At 38.8% G+C, this 14,906-nt stretch overlaps 1 protein-coding gene across 2 annotated transcripts in view; it reads left to right on the forward strand.

Annotated features, from left to right (window-relative positions):
* Nucleotides 1-14,906, forward strand: part of PPARGC1A (PPARG coactivator 1 alpha) — a 299,724-nt gene that overhangs the window by 188,999 nt on the left and 95,819 nt on the right. The window lies entirely within an intron of this gene.

Here is a 14,906-nt window from a genome sequence, read left to right on the forward strand (position 1 = left end):
GAGTTCTGGTCTAGAGTGAGATAAACACAATGTATATACTTCATCATATAGACTTGCATGGAAACACATCTGTAGCATGGAAAACACCTTTGTAATATGATTTGCCATGTGGTCTTAAGATATGTTTTAATCTGGCCTTTATTTGCTATTGCCATCTTCAAAAGAAATCTCAATTTCATTTAGGGAGAGAGGTGGCATTATGTAAGGGTTTCTTCTCCTCTGGGAGTGCTCTTCAATGATCTGAGTGAGATACTCCAAGTTAACTTTAGAGGTTGGTCTACAAAGAAAGGTGCATTCTTTTAAATGATATGCTAGATCACATTCCAAGATACTTGTAATTTGGCTTCTTTTGACCAGAGAAGGGTGCCATGTATTGGCTGTGTTCCTGTTTGAGTCATGCCTTTTCTTAATTTCCCTGGTTGTTTTGACTAGGATGCATGTGGTGTTTTTACTTTCCATCAGAACATGAAGCTATGGTTCCCTTCTGATTTGTGGGAAGATTCCTAGATGTCAAAGTCACCTGATGATTGGACACAAACAAAAATTTTGGAAGTCAGACAAGAGGACCTCCAGGTCCCATGGCTCCCCCAGACCAGCTTTTTGTCTTTGGAAAAGTTAATCTCTCAAGGCTTCAGTGAGCCGATCCCTCGACTCAACATCATGGGATTACTTGCTCCTACTGGTAGTGCAAGAAGGAAATGAGACATTGTACATAACTACTTCGCACAGTGGTTGGCACACGGAAATATTCACCAAATGCTGGCTATCATTTCTTTATTGCTCTCATGCTTTATTGCTAGCTCAAGTAGTTCTGAACTGTGTTGTTTGAAAGAGGATTAGAGAAGACCCTGTTGTTTGAAAGTTGGAGGAGGATGGGGAAAGCGGGAGTACCTTGCCTCATTTCTCATGCTTTAGACTTGTTTATTACAGTGGCAGGTTACCATGGAAACTTTCAGGATTAAGATGGCATTATTGAGTTAAGCATTCAACGAACACCTCGGGAAAGGAAAGCTATAGCATGTCTGTGCACCGTAAGTAGTTTTCAAGCGAGAGGGTAATTTGGGGGTGAAGAGGGGATGGCAGTTACTGACTTGCTCGTCTCCCAGTTTCCTGAATTCTCACAGAGCACTGTGACCCCGGGTTGAAACTGTGATCATCACCCTGTGTTTGCCCCTTTGCGGACCATGCCCTAAGTGGTCCAGCAGTTATAAGCCAGAATTTCAAAATGGGAAACTGCTCTTTACGTGGCAGGGAGTGTGGCTGTTCAAAATAGATTCTGAAGTCGAAAAGAACTCCGAGTGTTTTTTGAGAAGGGCTGACCTCCTTTCATTCCACTTACTGTGAATTAAAGCTGTGAGGGAGAACCAGTTTGGGCATGTGGTACGGCCCGGAGAGCCGAGAGCCGCCACTGCCAGGGAACAAGATTTGTGTTTCTAAGGAGATACAACAAAAAGGAGAATGCTTTAAGAGCCAGCGGCTGTCAGAGTGTAAAAGTATCTACGTTCAGAAAGGGAAATAGAAGTTGAATTAAGTAATTTTATACACACGTTACAGGGTGCCCTTCTGCTAGTAATTCTTAAATGCAAAAGCAAATAGTTGTGGTCACAGAGGGCTTAGTACATCTCAGCTGATTTTAGTTCTCAGACTCCAACTGGATTTGGTTGGCATTGATCTGCTCTGTGCATGTGATTTTTAAGATGATCTGACTCTTGTCTGTCATTTCGTTGGGTTGTATTAGGAACAGGGGACAAAGGGTGACAGAGCCCAGCAGAGGGCTGGGCAGCCACTTGACAATCTATTCGGAAAACACGAGAGGAGGAAAACGTTAGTTGTACCAACTGGGGCAGCAAACTATCTTCGAAGCCAGCTGCAGCCCGTTTGCAAATGCGCGGTCCGTTATTAGTGTAGAATGTCCTGAATGGGTTCTTTGGATAAAGTCTTATCACAGGACAGAAATCACAGGGAGAGTGCACCAAGGAAAAATTACAGTACAGCTATATTTACTTAGTGCCTCTGCAATCGGGTTTTTTTTTTTTTTTTCCACAGTTGGAAAGGGAACCACCTGTCTCAACTGCTGATGTCAGAGAGCTCCCTCGAGACACAGGGCTGTTGGAAAGCACATGATACTGTATATATTTGCTCTTACGTCCATATCTGGCTCAGATTGGGTTTCAGATTCATGCCCTATTGTGGAGTTCATTGAGCTGTGACTCCGAGGTGCCCTCCCACATCACCATGCCCTCGTGAATTAAAAAGTAGCTCGTGCAAGCCCCTGTCCCGAGTGCTCCCTCAGCTTGCGATGCAAGTATTTGCACTGCAGTAAAATGAATGACATGCATCTCGGGGTTATCAGCAATGGATTCAGATTTGAAAGTGAGTATCAAGAGGTATTATCTCTGCACCTAGAAGTGAATATGCTGCTGGTGTTTGGGCTTTTGTTTTATTTCTAACGATCAGGAATTTTTTAAAAAAATAGGTGTATATCAAGTTTGGAGGTTTTATGTGTAGATTGCTAAAGAGGCCAAAAAAAAAAAAAAATGGAGGAAAAGGAAAACAGAATAGCATGTGCTTTTTTTTTTTTTTTTTTTTTTTTGCTGGTAGCCTGTCAATATGGAGAAATTGTTGTAGAGTGAATGAAATGCTTAATGCCTAATTTGGAAAGACTGGATATTATGACCGTGCATTTCAAGGGACCTATTGCATTATTACTATTTTTTTTTCAAAAAGTTGTACAATCACTGTTCCAGCTCTTCGTGCTGGGGGGAGAGAAAACCTTTTAAGTGGTGTTCCCTAAGGAAATGTGGGGGCCCCTGCACTGCACAACTCCAGGGGGCACTGTTTATGTCACAGTGAGGACTCAACGCTTGAACTATCCCGCTAACTATATGTGCAATCCCAGAAAATACGAGGCTATCAACATTACTCAAACGTTACATAAAAATAGAATTGTTACCAACAATTGCAGAAGGCTTGCTATTAGTGAAGTTGTTCATTATTTTAATAGTGCCATGCATCTCAGTTTGAATATCTTTACCAACTTGCAAATTATATGGCTGTTACACAAAATAGGTGGAAAACGGAATCTCTGAGAGTGTAAATGACATTCTTGGGCCACATCAAATCCATGTCCTATTAGGGATCAGAACCAGGGTTCTTAATCCCCAGCTTTCCCATGATGCACACCTTCAATTAAATTAATATTTGAAATGATGCTCGGTATCTTTTCTCAAATCCTAAAAATAGAGTAAATAGGATGGGCTCAGACCCCTTGGTTCATCTAATCTTTCCCCCAGTGTAGGATTTTCCTCTGAACCATTAAAAGTGTTATAATAGATGATTGATATTAATTAGTTTTCTGTAAAGTACTGCACTCCTTAACATGAACTGAACTAGAAATAAATATATTACCATGAATTAAGATTTTATTAGTTGCGAAGAAGAATTGGATGAAGGCACCTATGTGAAATCCTAAGTACAGGCGTCAAATTGAATTAATGCCAGTACTGCCTGGAGATTAATTTGAGTACTGAATAAGAAATAGTGTACCATACCATAACTGTGTTTACTGAATCATTTTTGGCATCAAAAACTAAAGTTACATTACAGATGCAACAACAGGCTTTTCTCCCTTGGAAGAGAGAGGCGGGTGCATTTTGTAATTAAAGTGGATGTTACCCTCCGAAAAATGCTTCTAGTCGCCAGGAAGAAAACTGTCTTCTTGAGAACATTGCATCCCAGTATATATCTCAGACTTTGCATACTTTCTGTTACTCTGGACTTCTCCGGCATCCTATCAGAATTTTACAATATGATCAGCTCTATTTTCTACCCTCCCCCAGTCCAGAGTACTGGGTAGAACTTACTTTATAAATTTGCACCTCATTATTATGTATATGTTTTGGAAAATTGTGGAGAGCGTTGAAAAGATGGATGGGGTTGCCTCAGGGATGTTCTAGAAGGGATTCCTGATTAGGTAGGGAGGATGGATTATGCAGCATGTAATGCAGAGCAGTGCAAGCAGAATGCTATAAAGCTTCCAGTGATCACTCTTCACGGCCTGCGATGTGACGGGTGCCCCCTAGAGTTGTGCACTGCTGTGGCCCTGCTCTCCTACCTCAGATTCGTTGTGAAATTCCCTGATGCTGTAATTCACTAATTTTATTTGCACGTATGGTATCACTTACTTGAGGAAAGGCGCAAAACTTGAGACCAGGACTGTCAAATGGGAAGATTCTGCACCTTACATATGTAATTTTGAATTTTCTAGTAGCCACTTTAAGAAAAAAAGTGAATTTAATTTTAATAATATCTTTCATTTTCCCCAGTACATCCAAAATATCTTATTAACATCTAGTCAATATAAATTATTAATGAGATTTTTCCATTTGATTTTTCATGCCAACACCTTGGAAATGCTATGCATAGTCTACATCTATAGCGCATCTTAATTTTGACTAGATATATTTCAGGTGCTTAGTAGCCATATGTGGGTGGTGCCTACTGGACTGGGCAGCACAGTCAATTTATATGCCAACTTTTCGGCATTTCGTTACACAGAAAAATGACTTGCAACAAAAAAAATCCTTACATATCTAAGACAAAACATAATATATCCTTTATGTCATTTTATCAATTTAGATAGTGATTATATGATTGATCACTCGTTTTCAGGAAGAGTATGACTAACACCATCTAGTTGATAGGCCCCTGGTGGCAAAATTGACGTGCTATTGAATTATTTTGCTCCTGTGGCTTTGTTTTCCATTCTTCCCCCATAGATATCATCATTTTAAAACACGTTGTGATACTTTTATGGTTCTTCTCACATTTGCAAACCCCTGGTATCTTGTCAGTTTCCCTGAACCATATAGATGTCTTATTTCTTAACGGAAAGACTCTTCCCAGACTTTTTGGCTCAAATAACTTTTGTGGCCAGCCTAATGGAAACAAACACTGTTTTCTGCACTTGCTGCTTCTGGTGTCTTTGGAGGTACAGCCAGGTCAGGACCAGTATGAGGCTGGTTTTACTTTTCTTCAGGTAAACAGAGAAACCAGCAGAATTTTGGCATCCCTGCAAGCTGAGGTGGTGAATCTGTGTGCATTCTCATGGAAAGTCAGCTTAATGTAAGACTTCAAAAAAGTGCTCTCTCTGCTTTGTTTCCAGACTTTTGTTTGTTTGTTTGTTTTGTTTTTAGGTGAGGAAGCCAGGCAAAGGGCAAACTTATGCATCTACTGTAATGTTGCTTGATGTTAAATTGAGTTTGAAGTATTTGTATGTGACTATAAGGTGTCATTACTGAGTTATTTATTATATGTCAAGCACTGGGTTCATAGACATCTCACTTAACCCTAATACCCACCATGAAAAATAGGTATTTATATTGCCATTTTTATTGTTGAGAATGTGAGGTCAGATAGTTTAGGTACCTCACTTGGGATCACACAGAGCTCCTAAGTGGCAGATCTACGCCGATTGACCCCCAAGGTCATGTTCTCAGAGAATGGGACCATGTTTTCAAACCAAGTCAGCGACACCCGTCAATGATGAATTTTGATCCAAGGGCAAAATACTAGAGTTTTAGAGTTGGAGGTTTCCTTCTCTTGATTTATTTAAGAAATACATCCAGAGAAGACTTAATCCTATCCAATCTTTTGGTAGAAAATATATCTAGAAAGCTGAGGGGGCCTTGTCCAAGGGCAGGCAAACACACTTAGGCATCAGGTCGCTTGATTCCTACTCCATTGTGATTTGTCTATGTAGGTTAATGGTTCTTTTGAGAAGATAAGTTGAACATTTAGAATTTTCTTTTTAACAGAGATGTAGCAATCTTTGGAACTTTGTATTACTATAGGAAGACTCCTTTTTCTTTCTCCTCTATACATTTTAGACGTTTTATTGAACGATAATACAAATCCTAAAAAAGTGCGTGTATCCTAGGTGTTCAGCTCTATGAATTTTCACTAACTGAACTTACCCACGTAACCAGCACTGACGGCAAGAAATAGACTGTAACGAGCTTTCTGGAGCCCCTTCCCACAGCCCATGTCCCCAGCTCCCAACCATCACCAAAGGCAACCCCTATTCAGACTTCCAGATGCATAAATTAGGCATATTTGATTCTGTACTTATATAGAATATGATAAGGTATGCACTTTTTTTGGCATGTCTGGCTCCTTTTGCTTCACAATATGTTTCTGGGGATTTATCTATATTTTGATGTATCACAGAAGTTCATTCCTTCTCATTGATGTACTTGGCTATACTTTTGAAGGATAAGAGCCCCCACCACCTTAATATTGTAAGTGGAATTTATAAGTGTATTGAACATTGACGGTATTTCAGTTGCTTTTTTCCAGAACATCATCATCCATAGTTTCATTTGATTCGATCTAAAACACAATAAAATAATAAATCTAAATAAACAAAAAAATAAAAAGTCACATCTTAATAAATCTAAAACACAGCAGCTGAGCAACCACCTTCGCGGTTGTGATGCAAGGTACATCCCAGCCAGCCACTCTGGTCCTGTGTTTTTATGCGCTCGCCAACATAGGGTAATATCGTAGAGAAGACAAAGAGCACAGTCTGCAGATACCCAGGGACAGCACCAAGTTGAAGTTCCCACTAAGCAGCTTCACACGCCTATGCAGAAGGTTAGGTGTGGCCTATTTTTAGGTCCCCTACGTGGAAGTAGATCCACTAAGATGGAGGGTGGAAAATTAACACCTTAGGGGCTGTCAGAGATTTTTGCTTTGAAAAGAGGCAGGAAAAGAATCCTTTCTGATCATCTGCTTGGGGCAGAGTCCAACCTGGTCTCCTTAAAGCATAATAAAACTTTTGACCTGTTCAAAAGGGAAACTCTTGCAAACTGCCTTTTGGAGATTATTTCCCAGGCACCCAAATCAGGCTTTCCTCATGTTCGTTTTCTTGCTGTTTCTTTCCTCTGGGTGTAGGGACACGTGAAGTATGGCATGCTGGAGAATTCTGTGCGGATATCCAGCATTGTATGCTTTATCGAGGCTTTGTCCTTCCCGAGGTTTATCATTTACCTGGTATTACTTTGCTTACTCCTTTGTCACCAGGGTTCCCTCCACATGTCCTATGAGGGAATTTAGTGTGCCTGTGGCTACTCACTCAGCCCTAAAGGAAAATCTCTAGCTGGACGGCATTAGATGGCTCTGAAACACCTCCTGCTAAGTTGGGTTGTATGTGCAAAGGAAATAGCTGACCAGGAGATTTTATTAACTCCCAACGAGACATCAACTACCCTGCAATACAGCCTTGGTTCAGTACATCTGCTAATAATGCCATGATAACATATTTTAGGCACATGACCTTTTCTCGCTCCACACCCTGCAATAATATCTCAAGTGATTTCCTTCAAATTAAAAAAGGGGTAAGGTCTCCTTTGACCAAATGTAATGAGGTTTTCATTTAAGCGGGGGGAGTGTTCTGGTGTGAGGAGGCAGAAGGGTTACTTTAAACTCTTATTTCCCTAGATGCCAGAGACCTTATTCCTACATACAAAAACCCTAAGTTCAGGATCCCTCCTCTCTTCTAAATCTTCTTTCTCCTGGTAACATCTTTTCTCACCTGTTGTAAAACCAAAGAACATGTTAGTGTGTTAAGTTGCATCTAGGTGCAGGCAAAAGTAAATAGTTACTGTCACACCAGGTGTGTGGTTTTCATTTTTATTGTGCGAGTAGGGACTTGGTCTCACACATGACACGTGCCGCTTAATAGCATTCATGAGAAACAAGATGGAAACTTGCTGTTTCTCTGGGACCACTGTTGGGCTTTGTAAGAAACTCAAGTCTGTAGAAGCCAGTTTTCTTGTAAGTCAGTATGAGTGAAAGTAAGTTCTCCTGTATTCCTTTCCTGGAATGGTTAGGAAGTTAAATATCCATATTGCAAGGGAAATGATGAAGCTTTGCTCTTTCAGCAAAGTTGAGCACCAGTACCTTTTCCTGCACGTGCTTCCTGATTCCAGTACGTTTGTGCAATGAAACATCTGGATTTGCTCCGCATAAAGAGGTCTTCCCAAGGTGCCTGTCTTTGTCAAGGCAGACATATCATTGCCTTTGAGAGGTGGCAGGGATCCAAGATGTAGTTGCCTCTGGCCATCTTCTTTGACAGATAAGGAAATTGAGGCTCAGAGCCATGAAGTGAACTGCCCAAAGCTTAACTGTGGGCTAGTGACATAGCTGAATGAGGGCCCATGTTCTTCTCACCATCCTTTTCCTAACATTTTGGGCTAAATGAAGATCCACCAAGTCCCTCTACTTAGATAGACTTGAGCCACATGTAATCACTTTTTTTTTATTTTGTTTTTTTATTTGAGTATAGCTGACATGCAATGTTACATTAGTTTCAGGTGTACAACATAGTGATTCGACAAGTTTAAATATTATGCTATGCTCATCACATGTGTAGCTACCATCTGTCACCATACAAGGCTATTACAATACCATTGACTATATTCCTTTTGCTATGCCTTTTATTCCCGTGACTATAAATCTCATGAACTTGGCCTTGGTTCCAGCCTCATTACCCCTTTTCTCACGAAAATTCTAAATCGTCAAAATAATGATCACCCAACTGTAGGAAGAGTGATTTGCAGGAAAGGCCCACGAAATTGTGAGAACACTAACTCCAAGGGGCTAAGAGTGGAGATAGTGAGCTTTCCTGGGGAAAGAGCATGGGTCAACCTCCCCAGGATATTTGGAGGGTCTAGAATGAGCTTCCTGCCCTAGAACAGGGCTGCCATGTGATAGCAGGCACACAGTAGCTACCCAGTTAGGATGGACCGTGTCCCAGAAATTCACTTGCAAGTCACTGGTTTGCAACTTGGATGGCATTTTCCTCACCCCGTCCGTTTAGGTTGTCTCAGGAAGAAGTCACATCTACAGCAACTCCTCCCTCCGCTTCTAGGACTGCCCCTTCTCTTTCCCCAGGTGCGAAACTCTCTTCCTGAGAACTCTGTTTCGTAGTGGAGTCACGCCATTCTGAAAACATTTACTATTCTTTTTCGTGGTATGGGCTTCTGACCTCTGTTAAATGCCAGCAAGGAAGAAAAATTGGTCTAACAGGTAGATGCTTTTGTATACGGAACTGAAATCCCCTTTACCCTACCAAGGATAATTATGTTTTTGAACCGGAAGTTTATTTAACTTAATTGATGAAATTTCAGGTTCAGAAACAAAGTGAAGATGCTAAGGGCATTTGGGGTGCCCTGTGAGGCAAGCTAATAAGAATTGAGAGCTCCCCTCACCCTATAGTTCAAGGCTCAGAGGCTTTTTCCGAGCGCCAAGGAGTAACTTCTCCCCGTTGCTTGTGAGGCTTGCCTTCTGAGAGGAGTGTCGGTTACAGTTGGTGCAATAGACAGAAATGGCTTCCTTTTAAACATGTGATGAATATTTGAGACTTATATTGGATGTCAGGGACTATTTCTATTTGCTACATTCCCTGTATGTTAAGAAGGCATAGCTCTAAGCCTGAATCTTTCTTTGAAAAAGGAAGAGTTTCATTTTAATTTTGAATATAGAAGTTATATATGCTTATCACAGAAAATTTAAAAATTACAGAAAGACACACACACACACAAAGGAAATTAAAAAGAACTTATAATATCATCAGCCACTGTTAGCACCTTCTGACATGTTCTGGTCCTCCTTCCTCTTTTCTTTCTGAGTGTATATATTGATATGTAAGTTGTGATTATAGTTTTTTCAAACATAATTTTAAAGCTTAATGTATTTTGAACATTTTCTCATTTGCCATTCAATGTATTTTGCAATAGTTTTTTATGTTAGCGTTGAATATACATATATATAATGAATATATATAAAAATACATGAATGTATATATAGTGCTATATAATTTATTTAACTAGACGACCACTGCTGGACATTTACCCTGCTTTCAAGTTCTCAGTGATATAAATAATGTAGCATTGGCTCTCCTCACACCAAAAATCTGCACACATCTCCCCTGGTGTGTCCTTAAGATGGATTTCTAGAAGTAGAATTTCTGGGTTTCTGGGGATGCCCATTTTTAACATTTTTTGATACATATTGCCTACATGTCCTCTAGAAAAATTTGTACCCATTTATAATCCTACCAGTAGTATTTGACATCTACTTTGAGCTGCTAAATGTGGAGGTCAGTCTTAGAAATGGTCTTCTTAGTTAAGAAAGTTTTCTCAATAATCCTGTGTGCAGTGGGGCAAGCAAATATAAAGTAAGATTTTATGTAAGTCATTACAAAATTTAGCTTAGGCCTTAAGCTAACTGCTTTTTTTTAAGATGGGAATTTATTTCCTTTCAACGTCCCCACATTTTTTAGGATATATATTAGCTCTGCTAGAATTGAACTCAAATATTAAAGCACTGGAAAGATCTACAACAGAAACAAAAGCAAAATCACCAAACCTTTCCTAGGCTTGTCTGATGGGATTAAAAAAAGAAGAAGAAAGAAAGAAAAAGCAAAACAGAAAACAAAAACAAAAACCACACTTCACTTATTTAATTCTTCCGTTTTGAGACTAGTTGAGAAATACAATTTACTTCCCTAAAATCAAGAAAAGTTAAGCTCATTAGGACCCAAGCTCTAGAAAAAAGTACCAGGGGGAACTGTTTGACTAACAAATATTTTTTTTCAATTTAATAATTTGCATACCTCAGTTTTCCCCCGGCCCTCACTAAGTTCCTTAGGGGATAAAACAGTCTTACTGAGGGAAGTGTTGTGTTAGTGAGGTTCAGTAGCACTTTAAATTTTTAAAATAGTATCAAATTTAATAAAATATGATATGCTTTATTTTCAGTTTCAGTAAAAAAACAATTGCTAAATAATCCTATTGAGTATTTCTTGTTCATATAATCAATAACTCACTGCATTATAGATGAATTAACCTGAAATAATTAAGGTTAAATGAAAATGTCTGGAGAGGCACAAATACAGCAGAATTAAATAGACAAAAGCAGATTGTCACCACCTTTTGTTCTCTCTTATCTGTGGACCTAATAAGCATACTTTTTGCTTTAGTTTAGATTAGTCCAATTGACGGCAGCTCACATTTTTCACATTATTTTTTTCTAATGTGAAACATGGCAAGAGCAGATTTTGAGGTCTGTCTTAAAATACAGGCTGACTCATTTGCATAGAGCTGTTGTGCAGAAGGTTTTATTGGGGATAAAAGATGTGTTGCTGAGGTTGTCTATCACCTTCAGTTTATTTGAAAAAAATATATAAATGAGCGCAAGGAGGCATTAAAACTGTCCACTGACTTTCTTCTATTTTTTCCCCAAAGGTGCTTTGTTCACATTATCGTGGCAGTTTTGTGCAAAATAAGACTTGATTTGAGAGGGTTTAAGGCTAGAGGTCTCTGGTATACCCTGCCCTGCCACCAACTTTTGTCCCCGGAATGGCCTCAGTTTCAGACGTGTCCCAGAGGCTCAGAGCATGTGCTCAGAAACTGACATGGGATATCAGAATCAATTAGCCCCTCTAGGAATTAAAAGCAAGCAGTTGAATGCCTGTTAGCAATGATTAACTTTAAGAAATATTAGCAATTCTGGGCAGATCCCTTTCCTTTCTGGAAGAGTGCTCTAGGCAGGCAGCATTCCCAGGAATGTTGGTTTCCAGCTATGCAGACACTCTCTTGGATATAAAATTCTGCAGGGGTCTTTGCTGTGCTTTTGATTTGGGAATGAATATTTTTCTTATGTATGAAACTTAGTTCTTCCTAGAAGGGTTTTCAGAGATCTATATGCCCTTTTAGCTGCTACCTAAACCCTTGGCTTTTTTTTTTTTAATACTTTCTCAGTTATAAAATGAGTACACAGATGATCTTTATTGAGTTGTTTGAGGACCAAAATTGATTGAAATTTGCTATATAAAATGCTGATCTTAATGTCAAGCTCATGTAAGCTCTGCTATATATGTTTTCTTCTCCAATTTTCTTTCTTTATAAATTTCAGCCTTAAATTTGTCCTTACATCTCTGGTTAAGTTTATAAAAACAAATGGGCAGAGATATTTATACTAGTAACGCTTTACTTCTGGGTTCTCACCTGTATGCAATAATGACATCAAAACAAATTGTCTTTGCTGTTGTCTGCTTGGGGGTTTGAGTTTGATTTCGTTTATTATTTTTTTTTAAGCGGCAATTATCTGAAATAGAGTGGGAAAAGCCTGTAGTTTGGGACAGCAGTGGGGAAATGTTGCGTACTTTGTCAAATATTTTTGTTATAGCGTGGAATTATCCTCTTGAAGGTGTATTTTCTCTCTTGTTATCAACTGAAGCTAGATCTCTTGCCTTCACTAATGTTGGAGTCTTGGGAAACGTTAACAGAACTAGTGGGGGGAGAAATTCCATTGAGGATGGAATCTAGGCTCTGTGAAGATATGGAACATTATGGGCACTCAACAGATGTTAATAAATACCTCTTTCTATTGTTGGGACAAAGTGGGGTTGATTTGGGTGTGAATTGTAATGGTTAGTGAAAGGACCTTGTACTTAAAAAGGGTGTGTTTTAAGGAGAAGAGGAATCTGGATATTGAGCAAAGTAGCATTGTTTTTTCATATCAAGTCATTCTGTTTTTAAGGACTGTCATCCCCCTAAAATTGTCAGCTCCCTTGTGTCCATGTCATGTGCCTTCTTGGCAGGCCTTGCAATACGTTGCTGTGGACACAGTAAAATTTCAATAGGTCCTTGTTGATTGAAACCAAACATTTGGAAATCTTAGAGGCAAAGTTGATGAAGAGGCGTGAGGAGGGCTGCAGGGAGAGAGGAAGAGAAAAAACAGTCAAGGCAGAGAGAGAGAATTAAATATAGAGACCGCCTGGGAAGCCAGAAAAAAGCAAGGTTGGTGAGCAACTAACAATTTATGTTCTCCTGAGAAAAGAAAAAAAAAAAAAAAACATGGACAGGAGAGAATTTTTAATCCGAAGAGCTAATTAACCAAATTATAAGACCTCAATAATATCCCTCTCGTTAGAGTTGTAATTTTGAGACTTAACAACAACAACAAAAAATGGTGGAATTTACTCTAATTCATCCCAAGCATCTTTTTAAACTTTGGATTGTACAGTAGTAGAATTTTGGGGGGAAAATGCAGTAGGCTGTAGTTTGTAAGTCATTTCAGTGTTTTGACTCCTAACTAACCCTCTTTGTGATGATGAAGGGGAAAAAAAGTATATAAAACCACCTGTGGTTTCAGTGAATGTGCTGGTTTGATTAAGAAAAAGTGGAATTAGGTGGCAAAAAAGACGAAGAAGAAAACTCCAACAACACAATGTGAGCAGGTTAAAATAGCAAAAACAATACAAATTGTTCCAATGTAAAGAACGTCTCCAAAATGTGTGACCATGATTTAAAAAATATGTATATATTTATCAATATCCTATATACAAAAATATATATTTTATAAATATATAAATTATATTATAAATATATACATAATGGATACCTTGCAGTCGATGAACACAATTAAAAGTATCAGAGAAAACTCACCACAGGGATCACCTGATAATAATTAATAAACATCAACTCTTCTTGGTCAAGTGACCAGTATTATTTCACAGTTGACTGTGTTGAGGGTTGAGCCAGTGACCTTTGCCGTGAATTTTAATAATTTACTGTAGTTTTACATTAAATCGGAATATAATTGGGAAGAAAATTAGTGTTTCTTTGTGGGGAGTGCAGAGTAATGCCACTAATTGCATGTATAAAAGCCTTCCCGAGGTTGTATTTTCCTGTTCTTTCTTGATTTAGAAAATTAAAACTACAGTAATTTTCCACTATTTGTAGGAGGGAAAAATGTGCCAGTGAAATGTATTCAGCTAACTTAAAATGTCAAAGCTCTGGGCCATCTTTTTACGTCCAGTAATGACAAACTGTCAATTTCGTCACATGATTCAGGAATTTGCTGGCAACTTGTTGCAGATATCAGAGTCGAAAAATACCTTATAACACATGTGGTCTGAAAGAAGAAACTGATTTTTGTTTGTTTGATTTTCCTTCCTTTCACTTTAATATTTGAGCAACTCCACATCTAAAATGTGTTAGAGAGCAAATCACCATTTCTTTCTTCTTTAGAAAGAGATGGACAAGAGAGAACACATTAAATTAACCTTAGTAGAACAGGAGATTAAATTAATAGTGCTTTAAAATTATTTTTAGATACCTGGGGGATTTTTTTCAGAGAAGTTATTATCAAGGAAAAGAATTGAGCTGATTTTAAAAGTATATTGGGTTTAAAATTCTATTAAAAACATATGTAATCACAAATATATATACCATGGGTGCCTCTCCCTGGAACTTGGAAGGGTTAAATCAGACCACTGTGGTGTTATGGGAAATGTTTTTCGGTGATATCTAGTACCTTGAGTTTGTTATGTATTCAATATGTATGTCATCTTAAAACAGTGCACCTGCATTAGCCTTCATTGTCTCGGGGTAGAAGCTGAGAAATAAGAAAAAAAAATTTTAAAGCTCCAGAAATGAACATTTCTGCTAATAGCATGTCAGTATTTTTCCCTTACTCCACGGACATTCTTGGTCTCAAATGCAAACTGCACAACCCAGGCACTAGGGTTGGAATCCAGTGTTTATTCAAAAAGGCACCCTAAGGTAGCTGGAGTGGAAATGCTACATGTATGAAAAAAGGCAGCCAGGAAACTCAGCTGATCTAGACACAGCAGCAGCAACTGTATTTACTAACACTTGTTTTCTGGGAGCCTATGAGAGAAATGGAAATAATTAGAGAACCTGAAAGGGTGGTATTTTCTTCCTTGTTTTCCTTATAAGGAGCAAAGCACATTGCAGTAACACTTCGGGAGCTGGTGTTCCCTCCTGCCACGGGAATAGCCGATTCCTCGGTAGAGGAGTTTGTTTATACCTTAA

Source organism: Eumetopias jubatus, unplaced genomic scaffold, assembly GCF_037043125.1.
Source record: "Eumetopias jubatus isolate StellerSeaLion01/CBP00866 unplaced genomic scaffold, mEumJub1_p1.0 scaffold_2, whole genome shotgun sequence".
Classification (NCBI taxonomy): domain Eukaryota; kingdom Metazoa; phylum Chordata; class Mammalia; order Carnivora; family Otariidae; genus Eumetopias; species Eumetopias jubatus.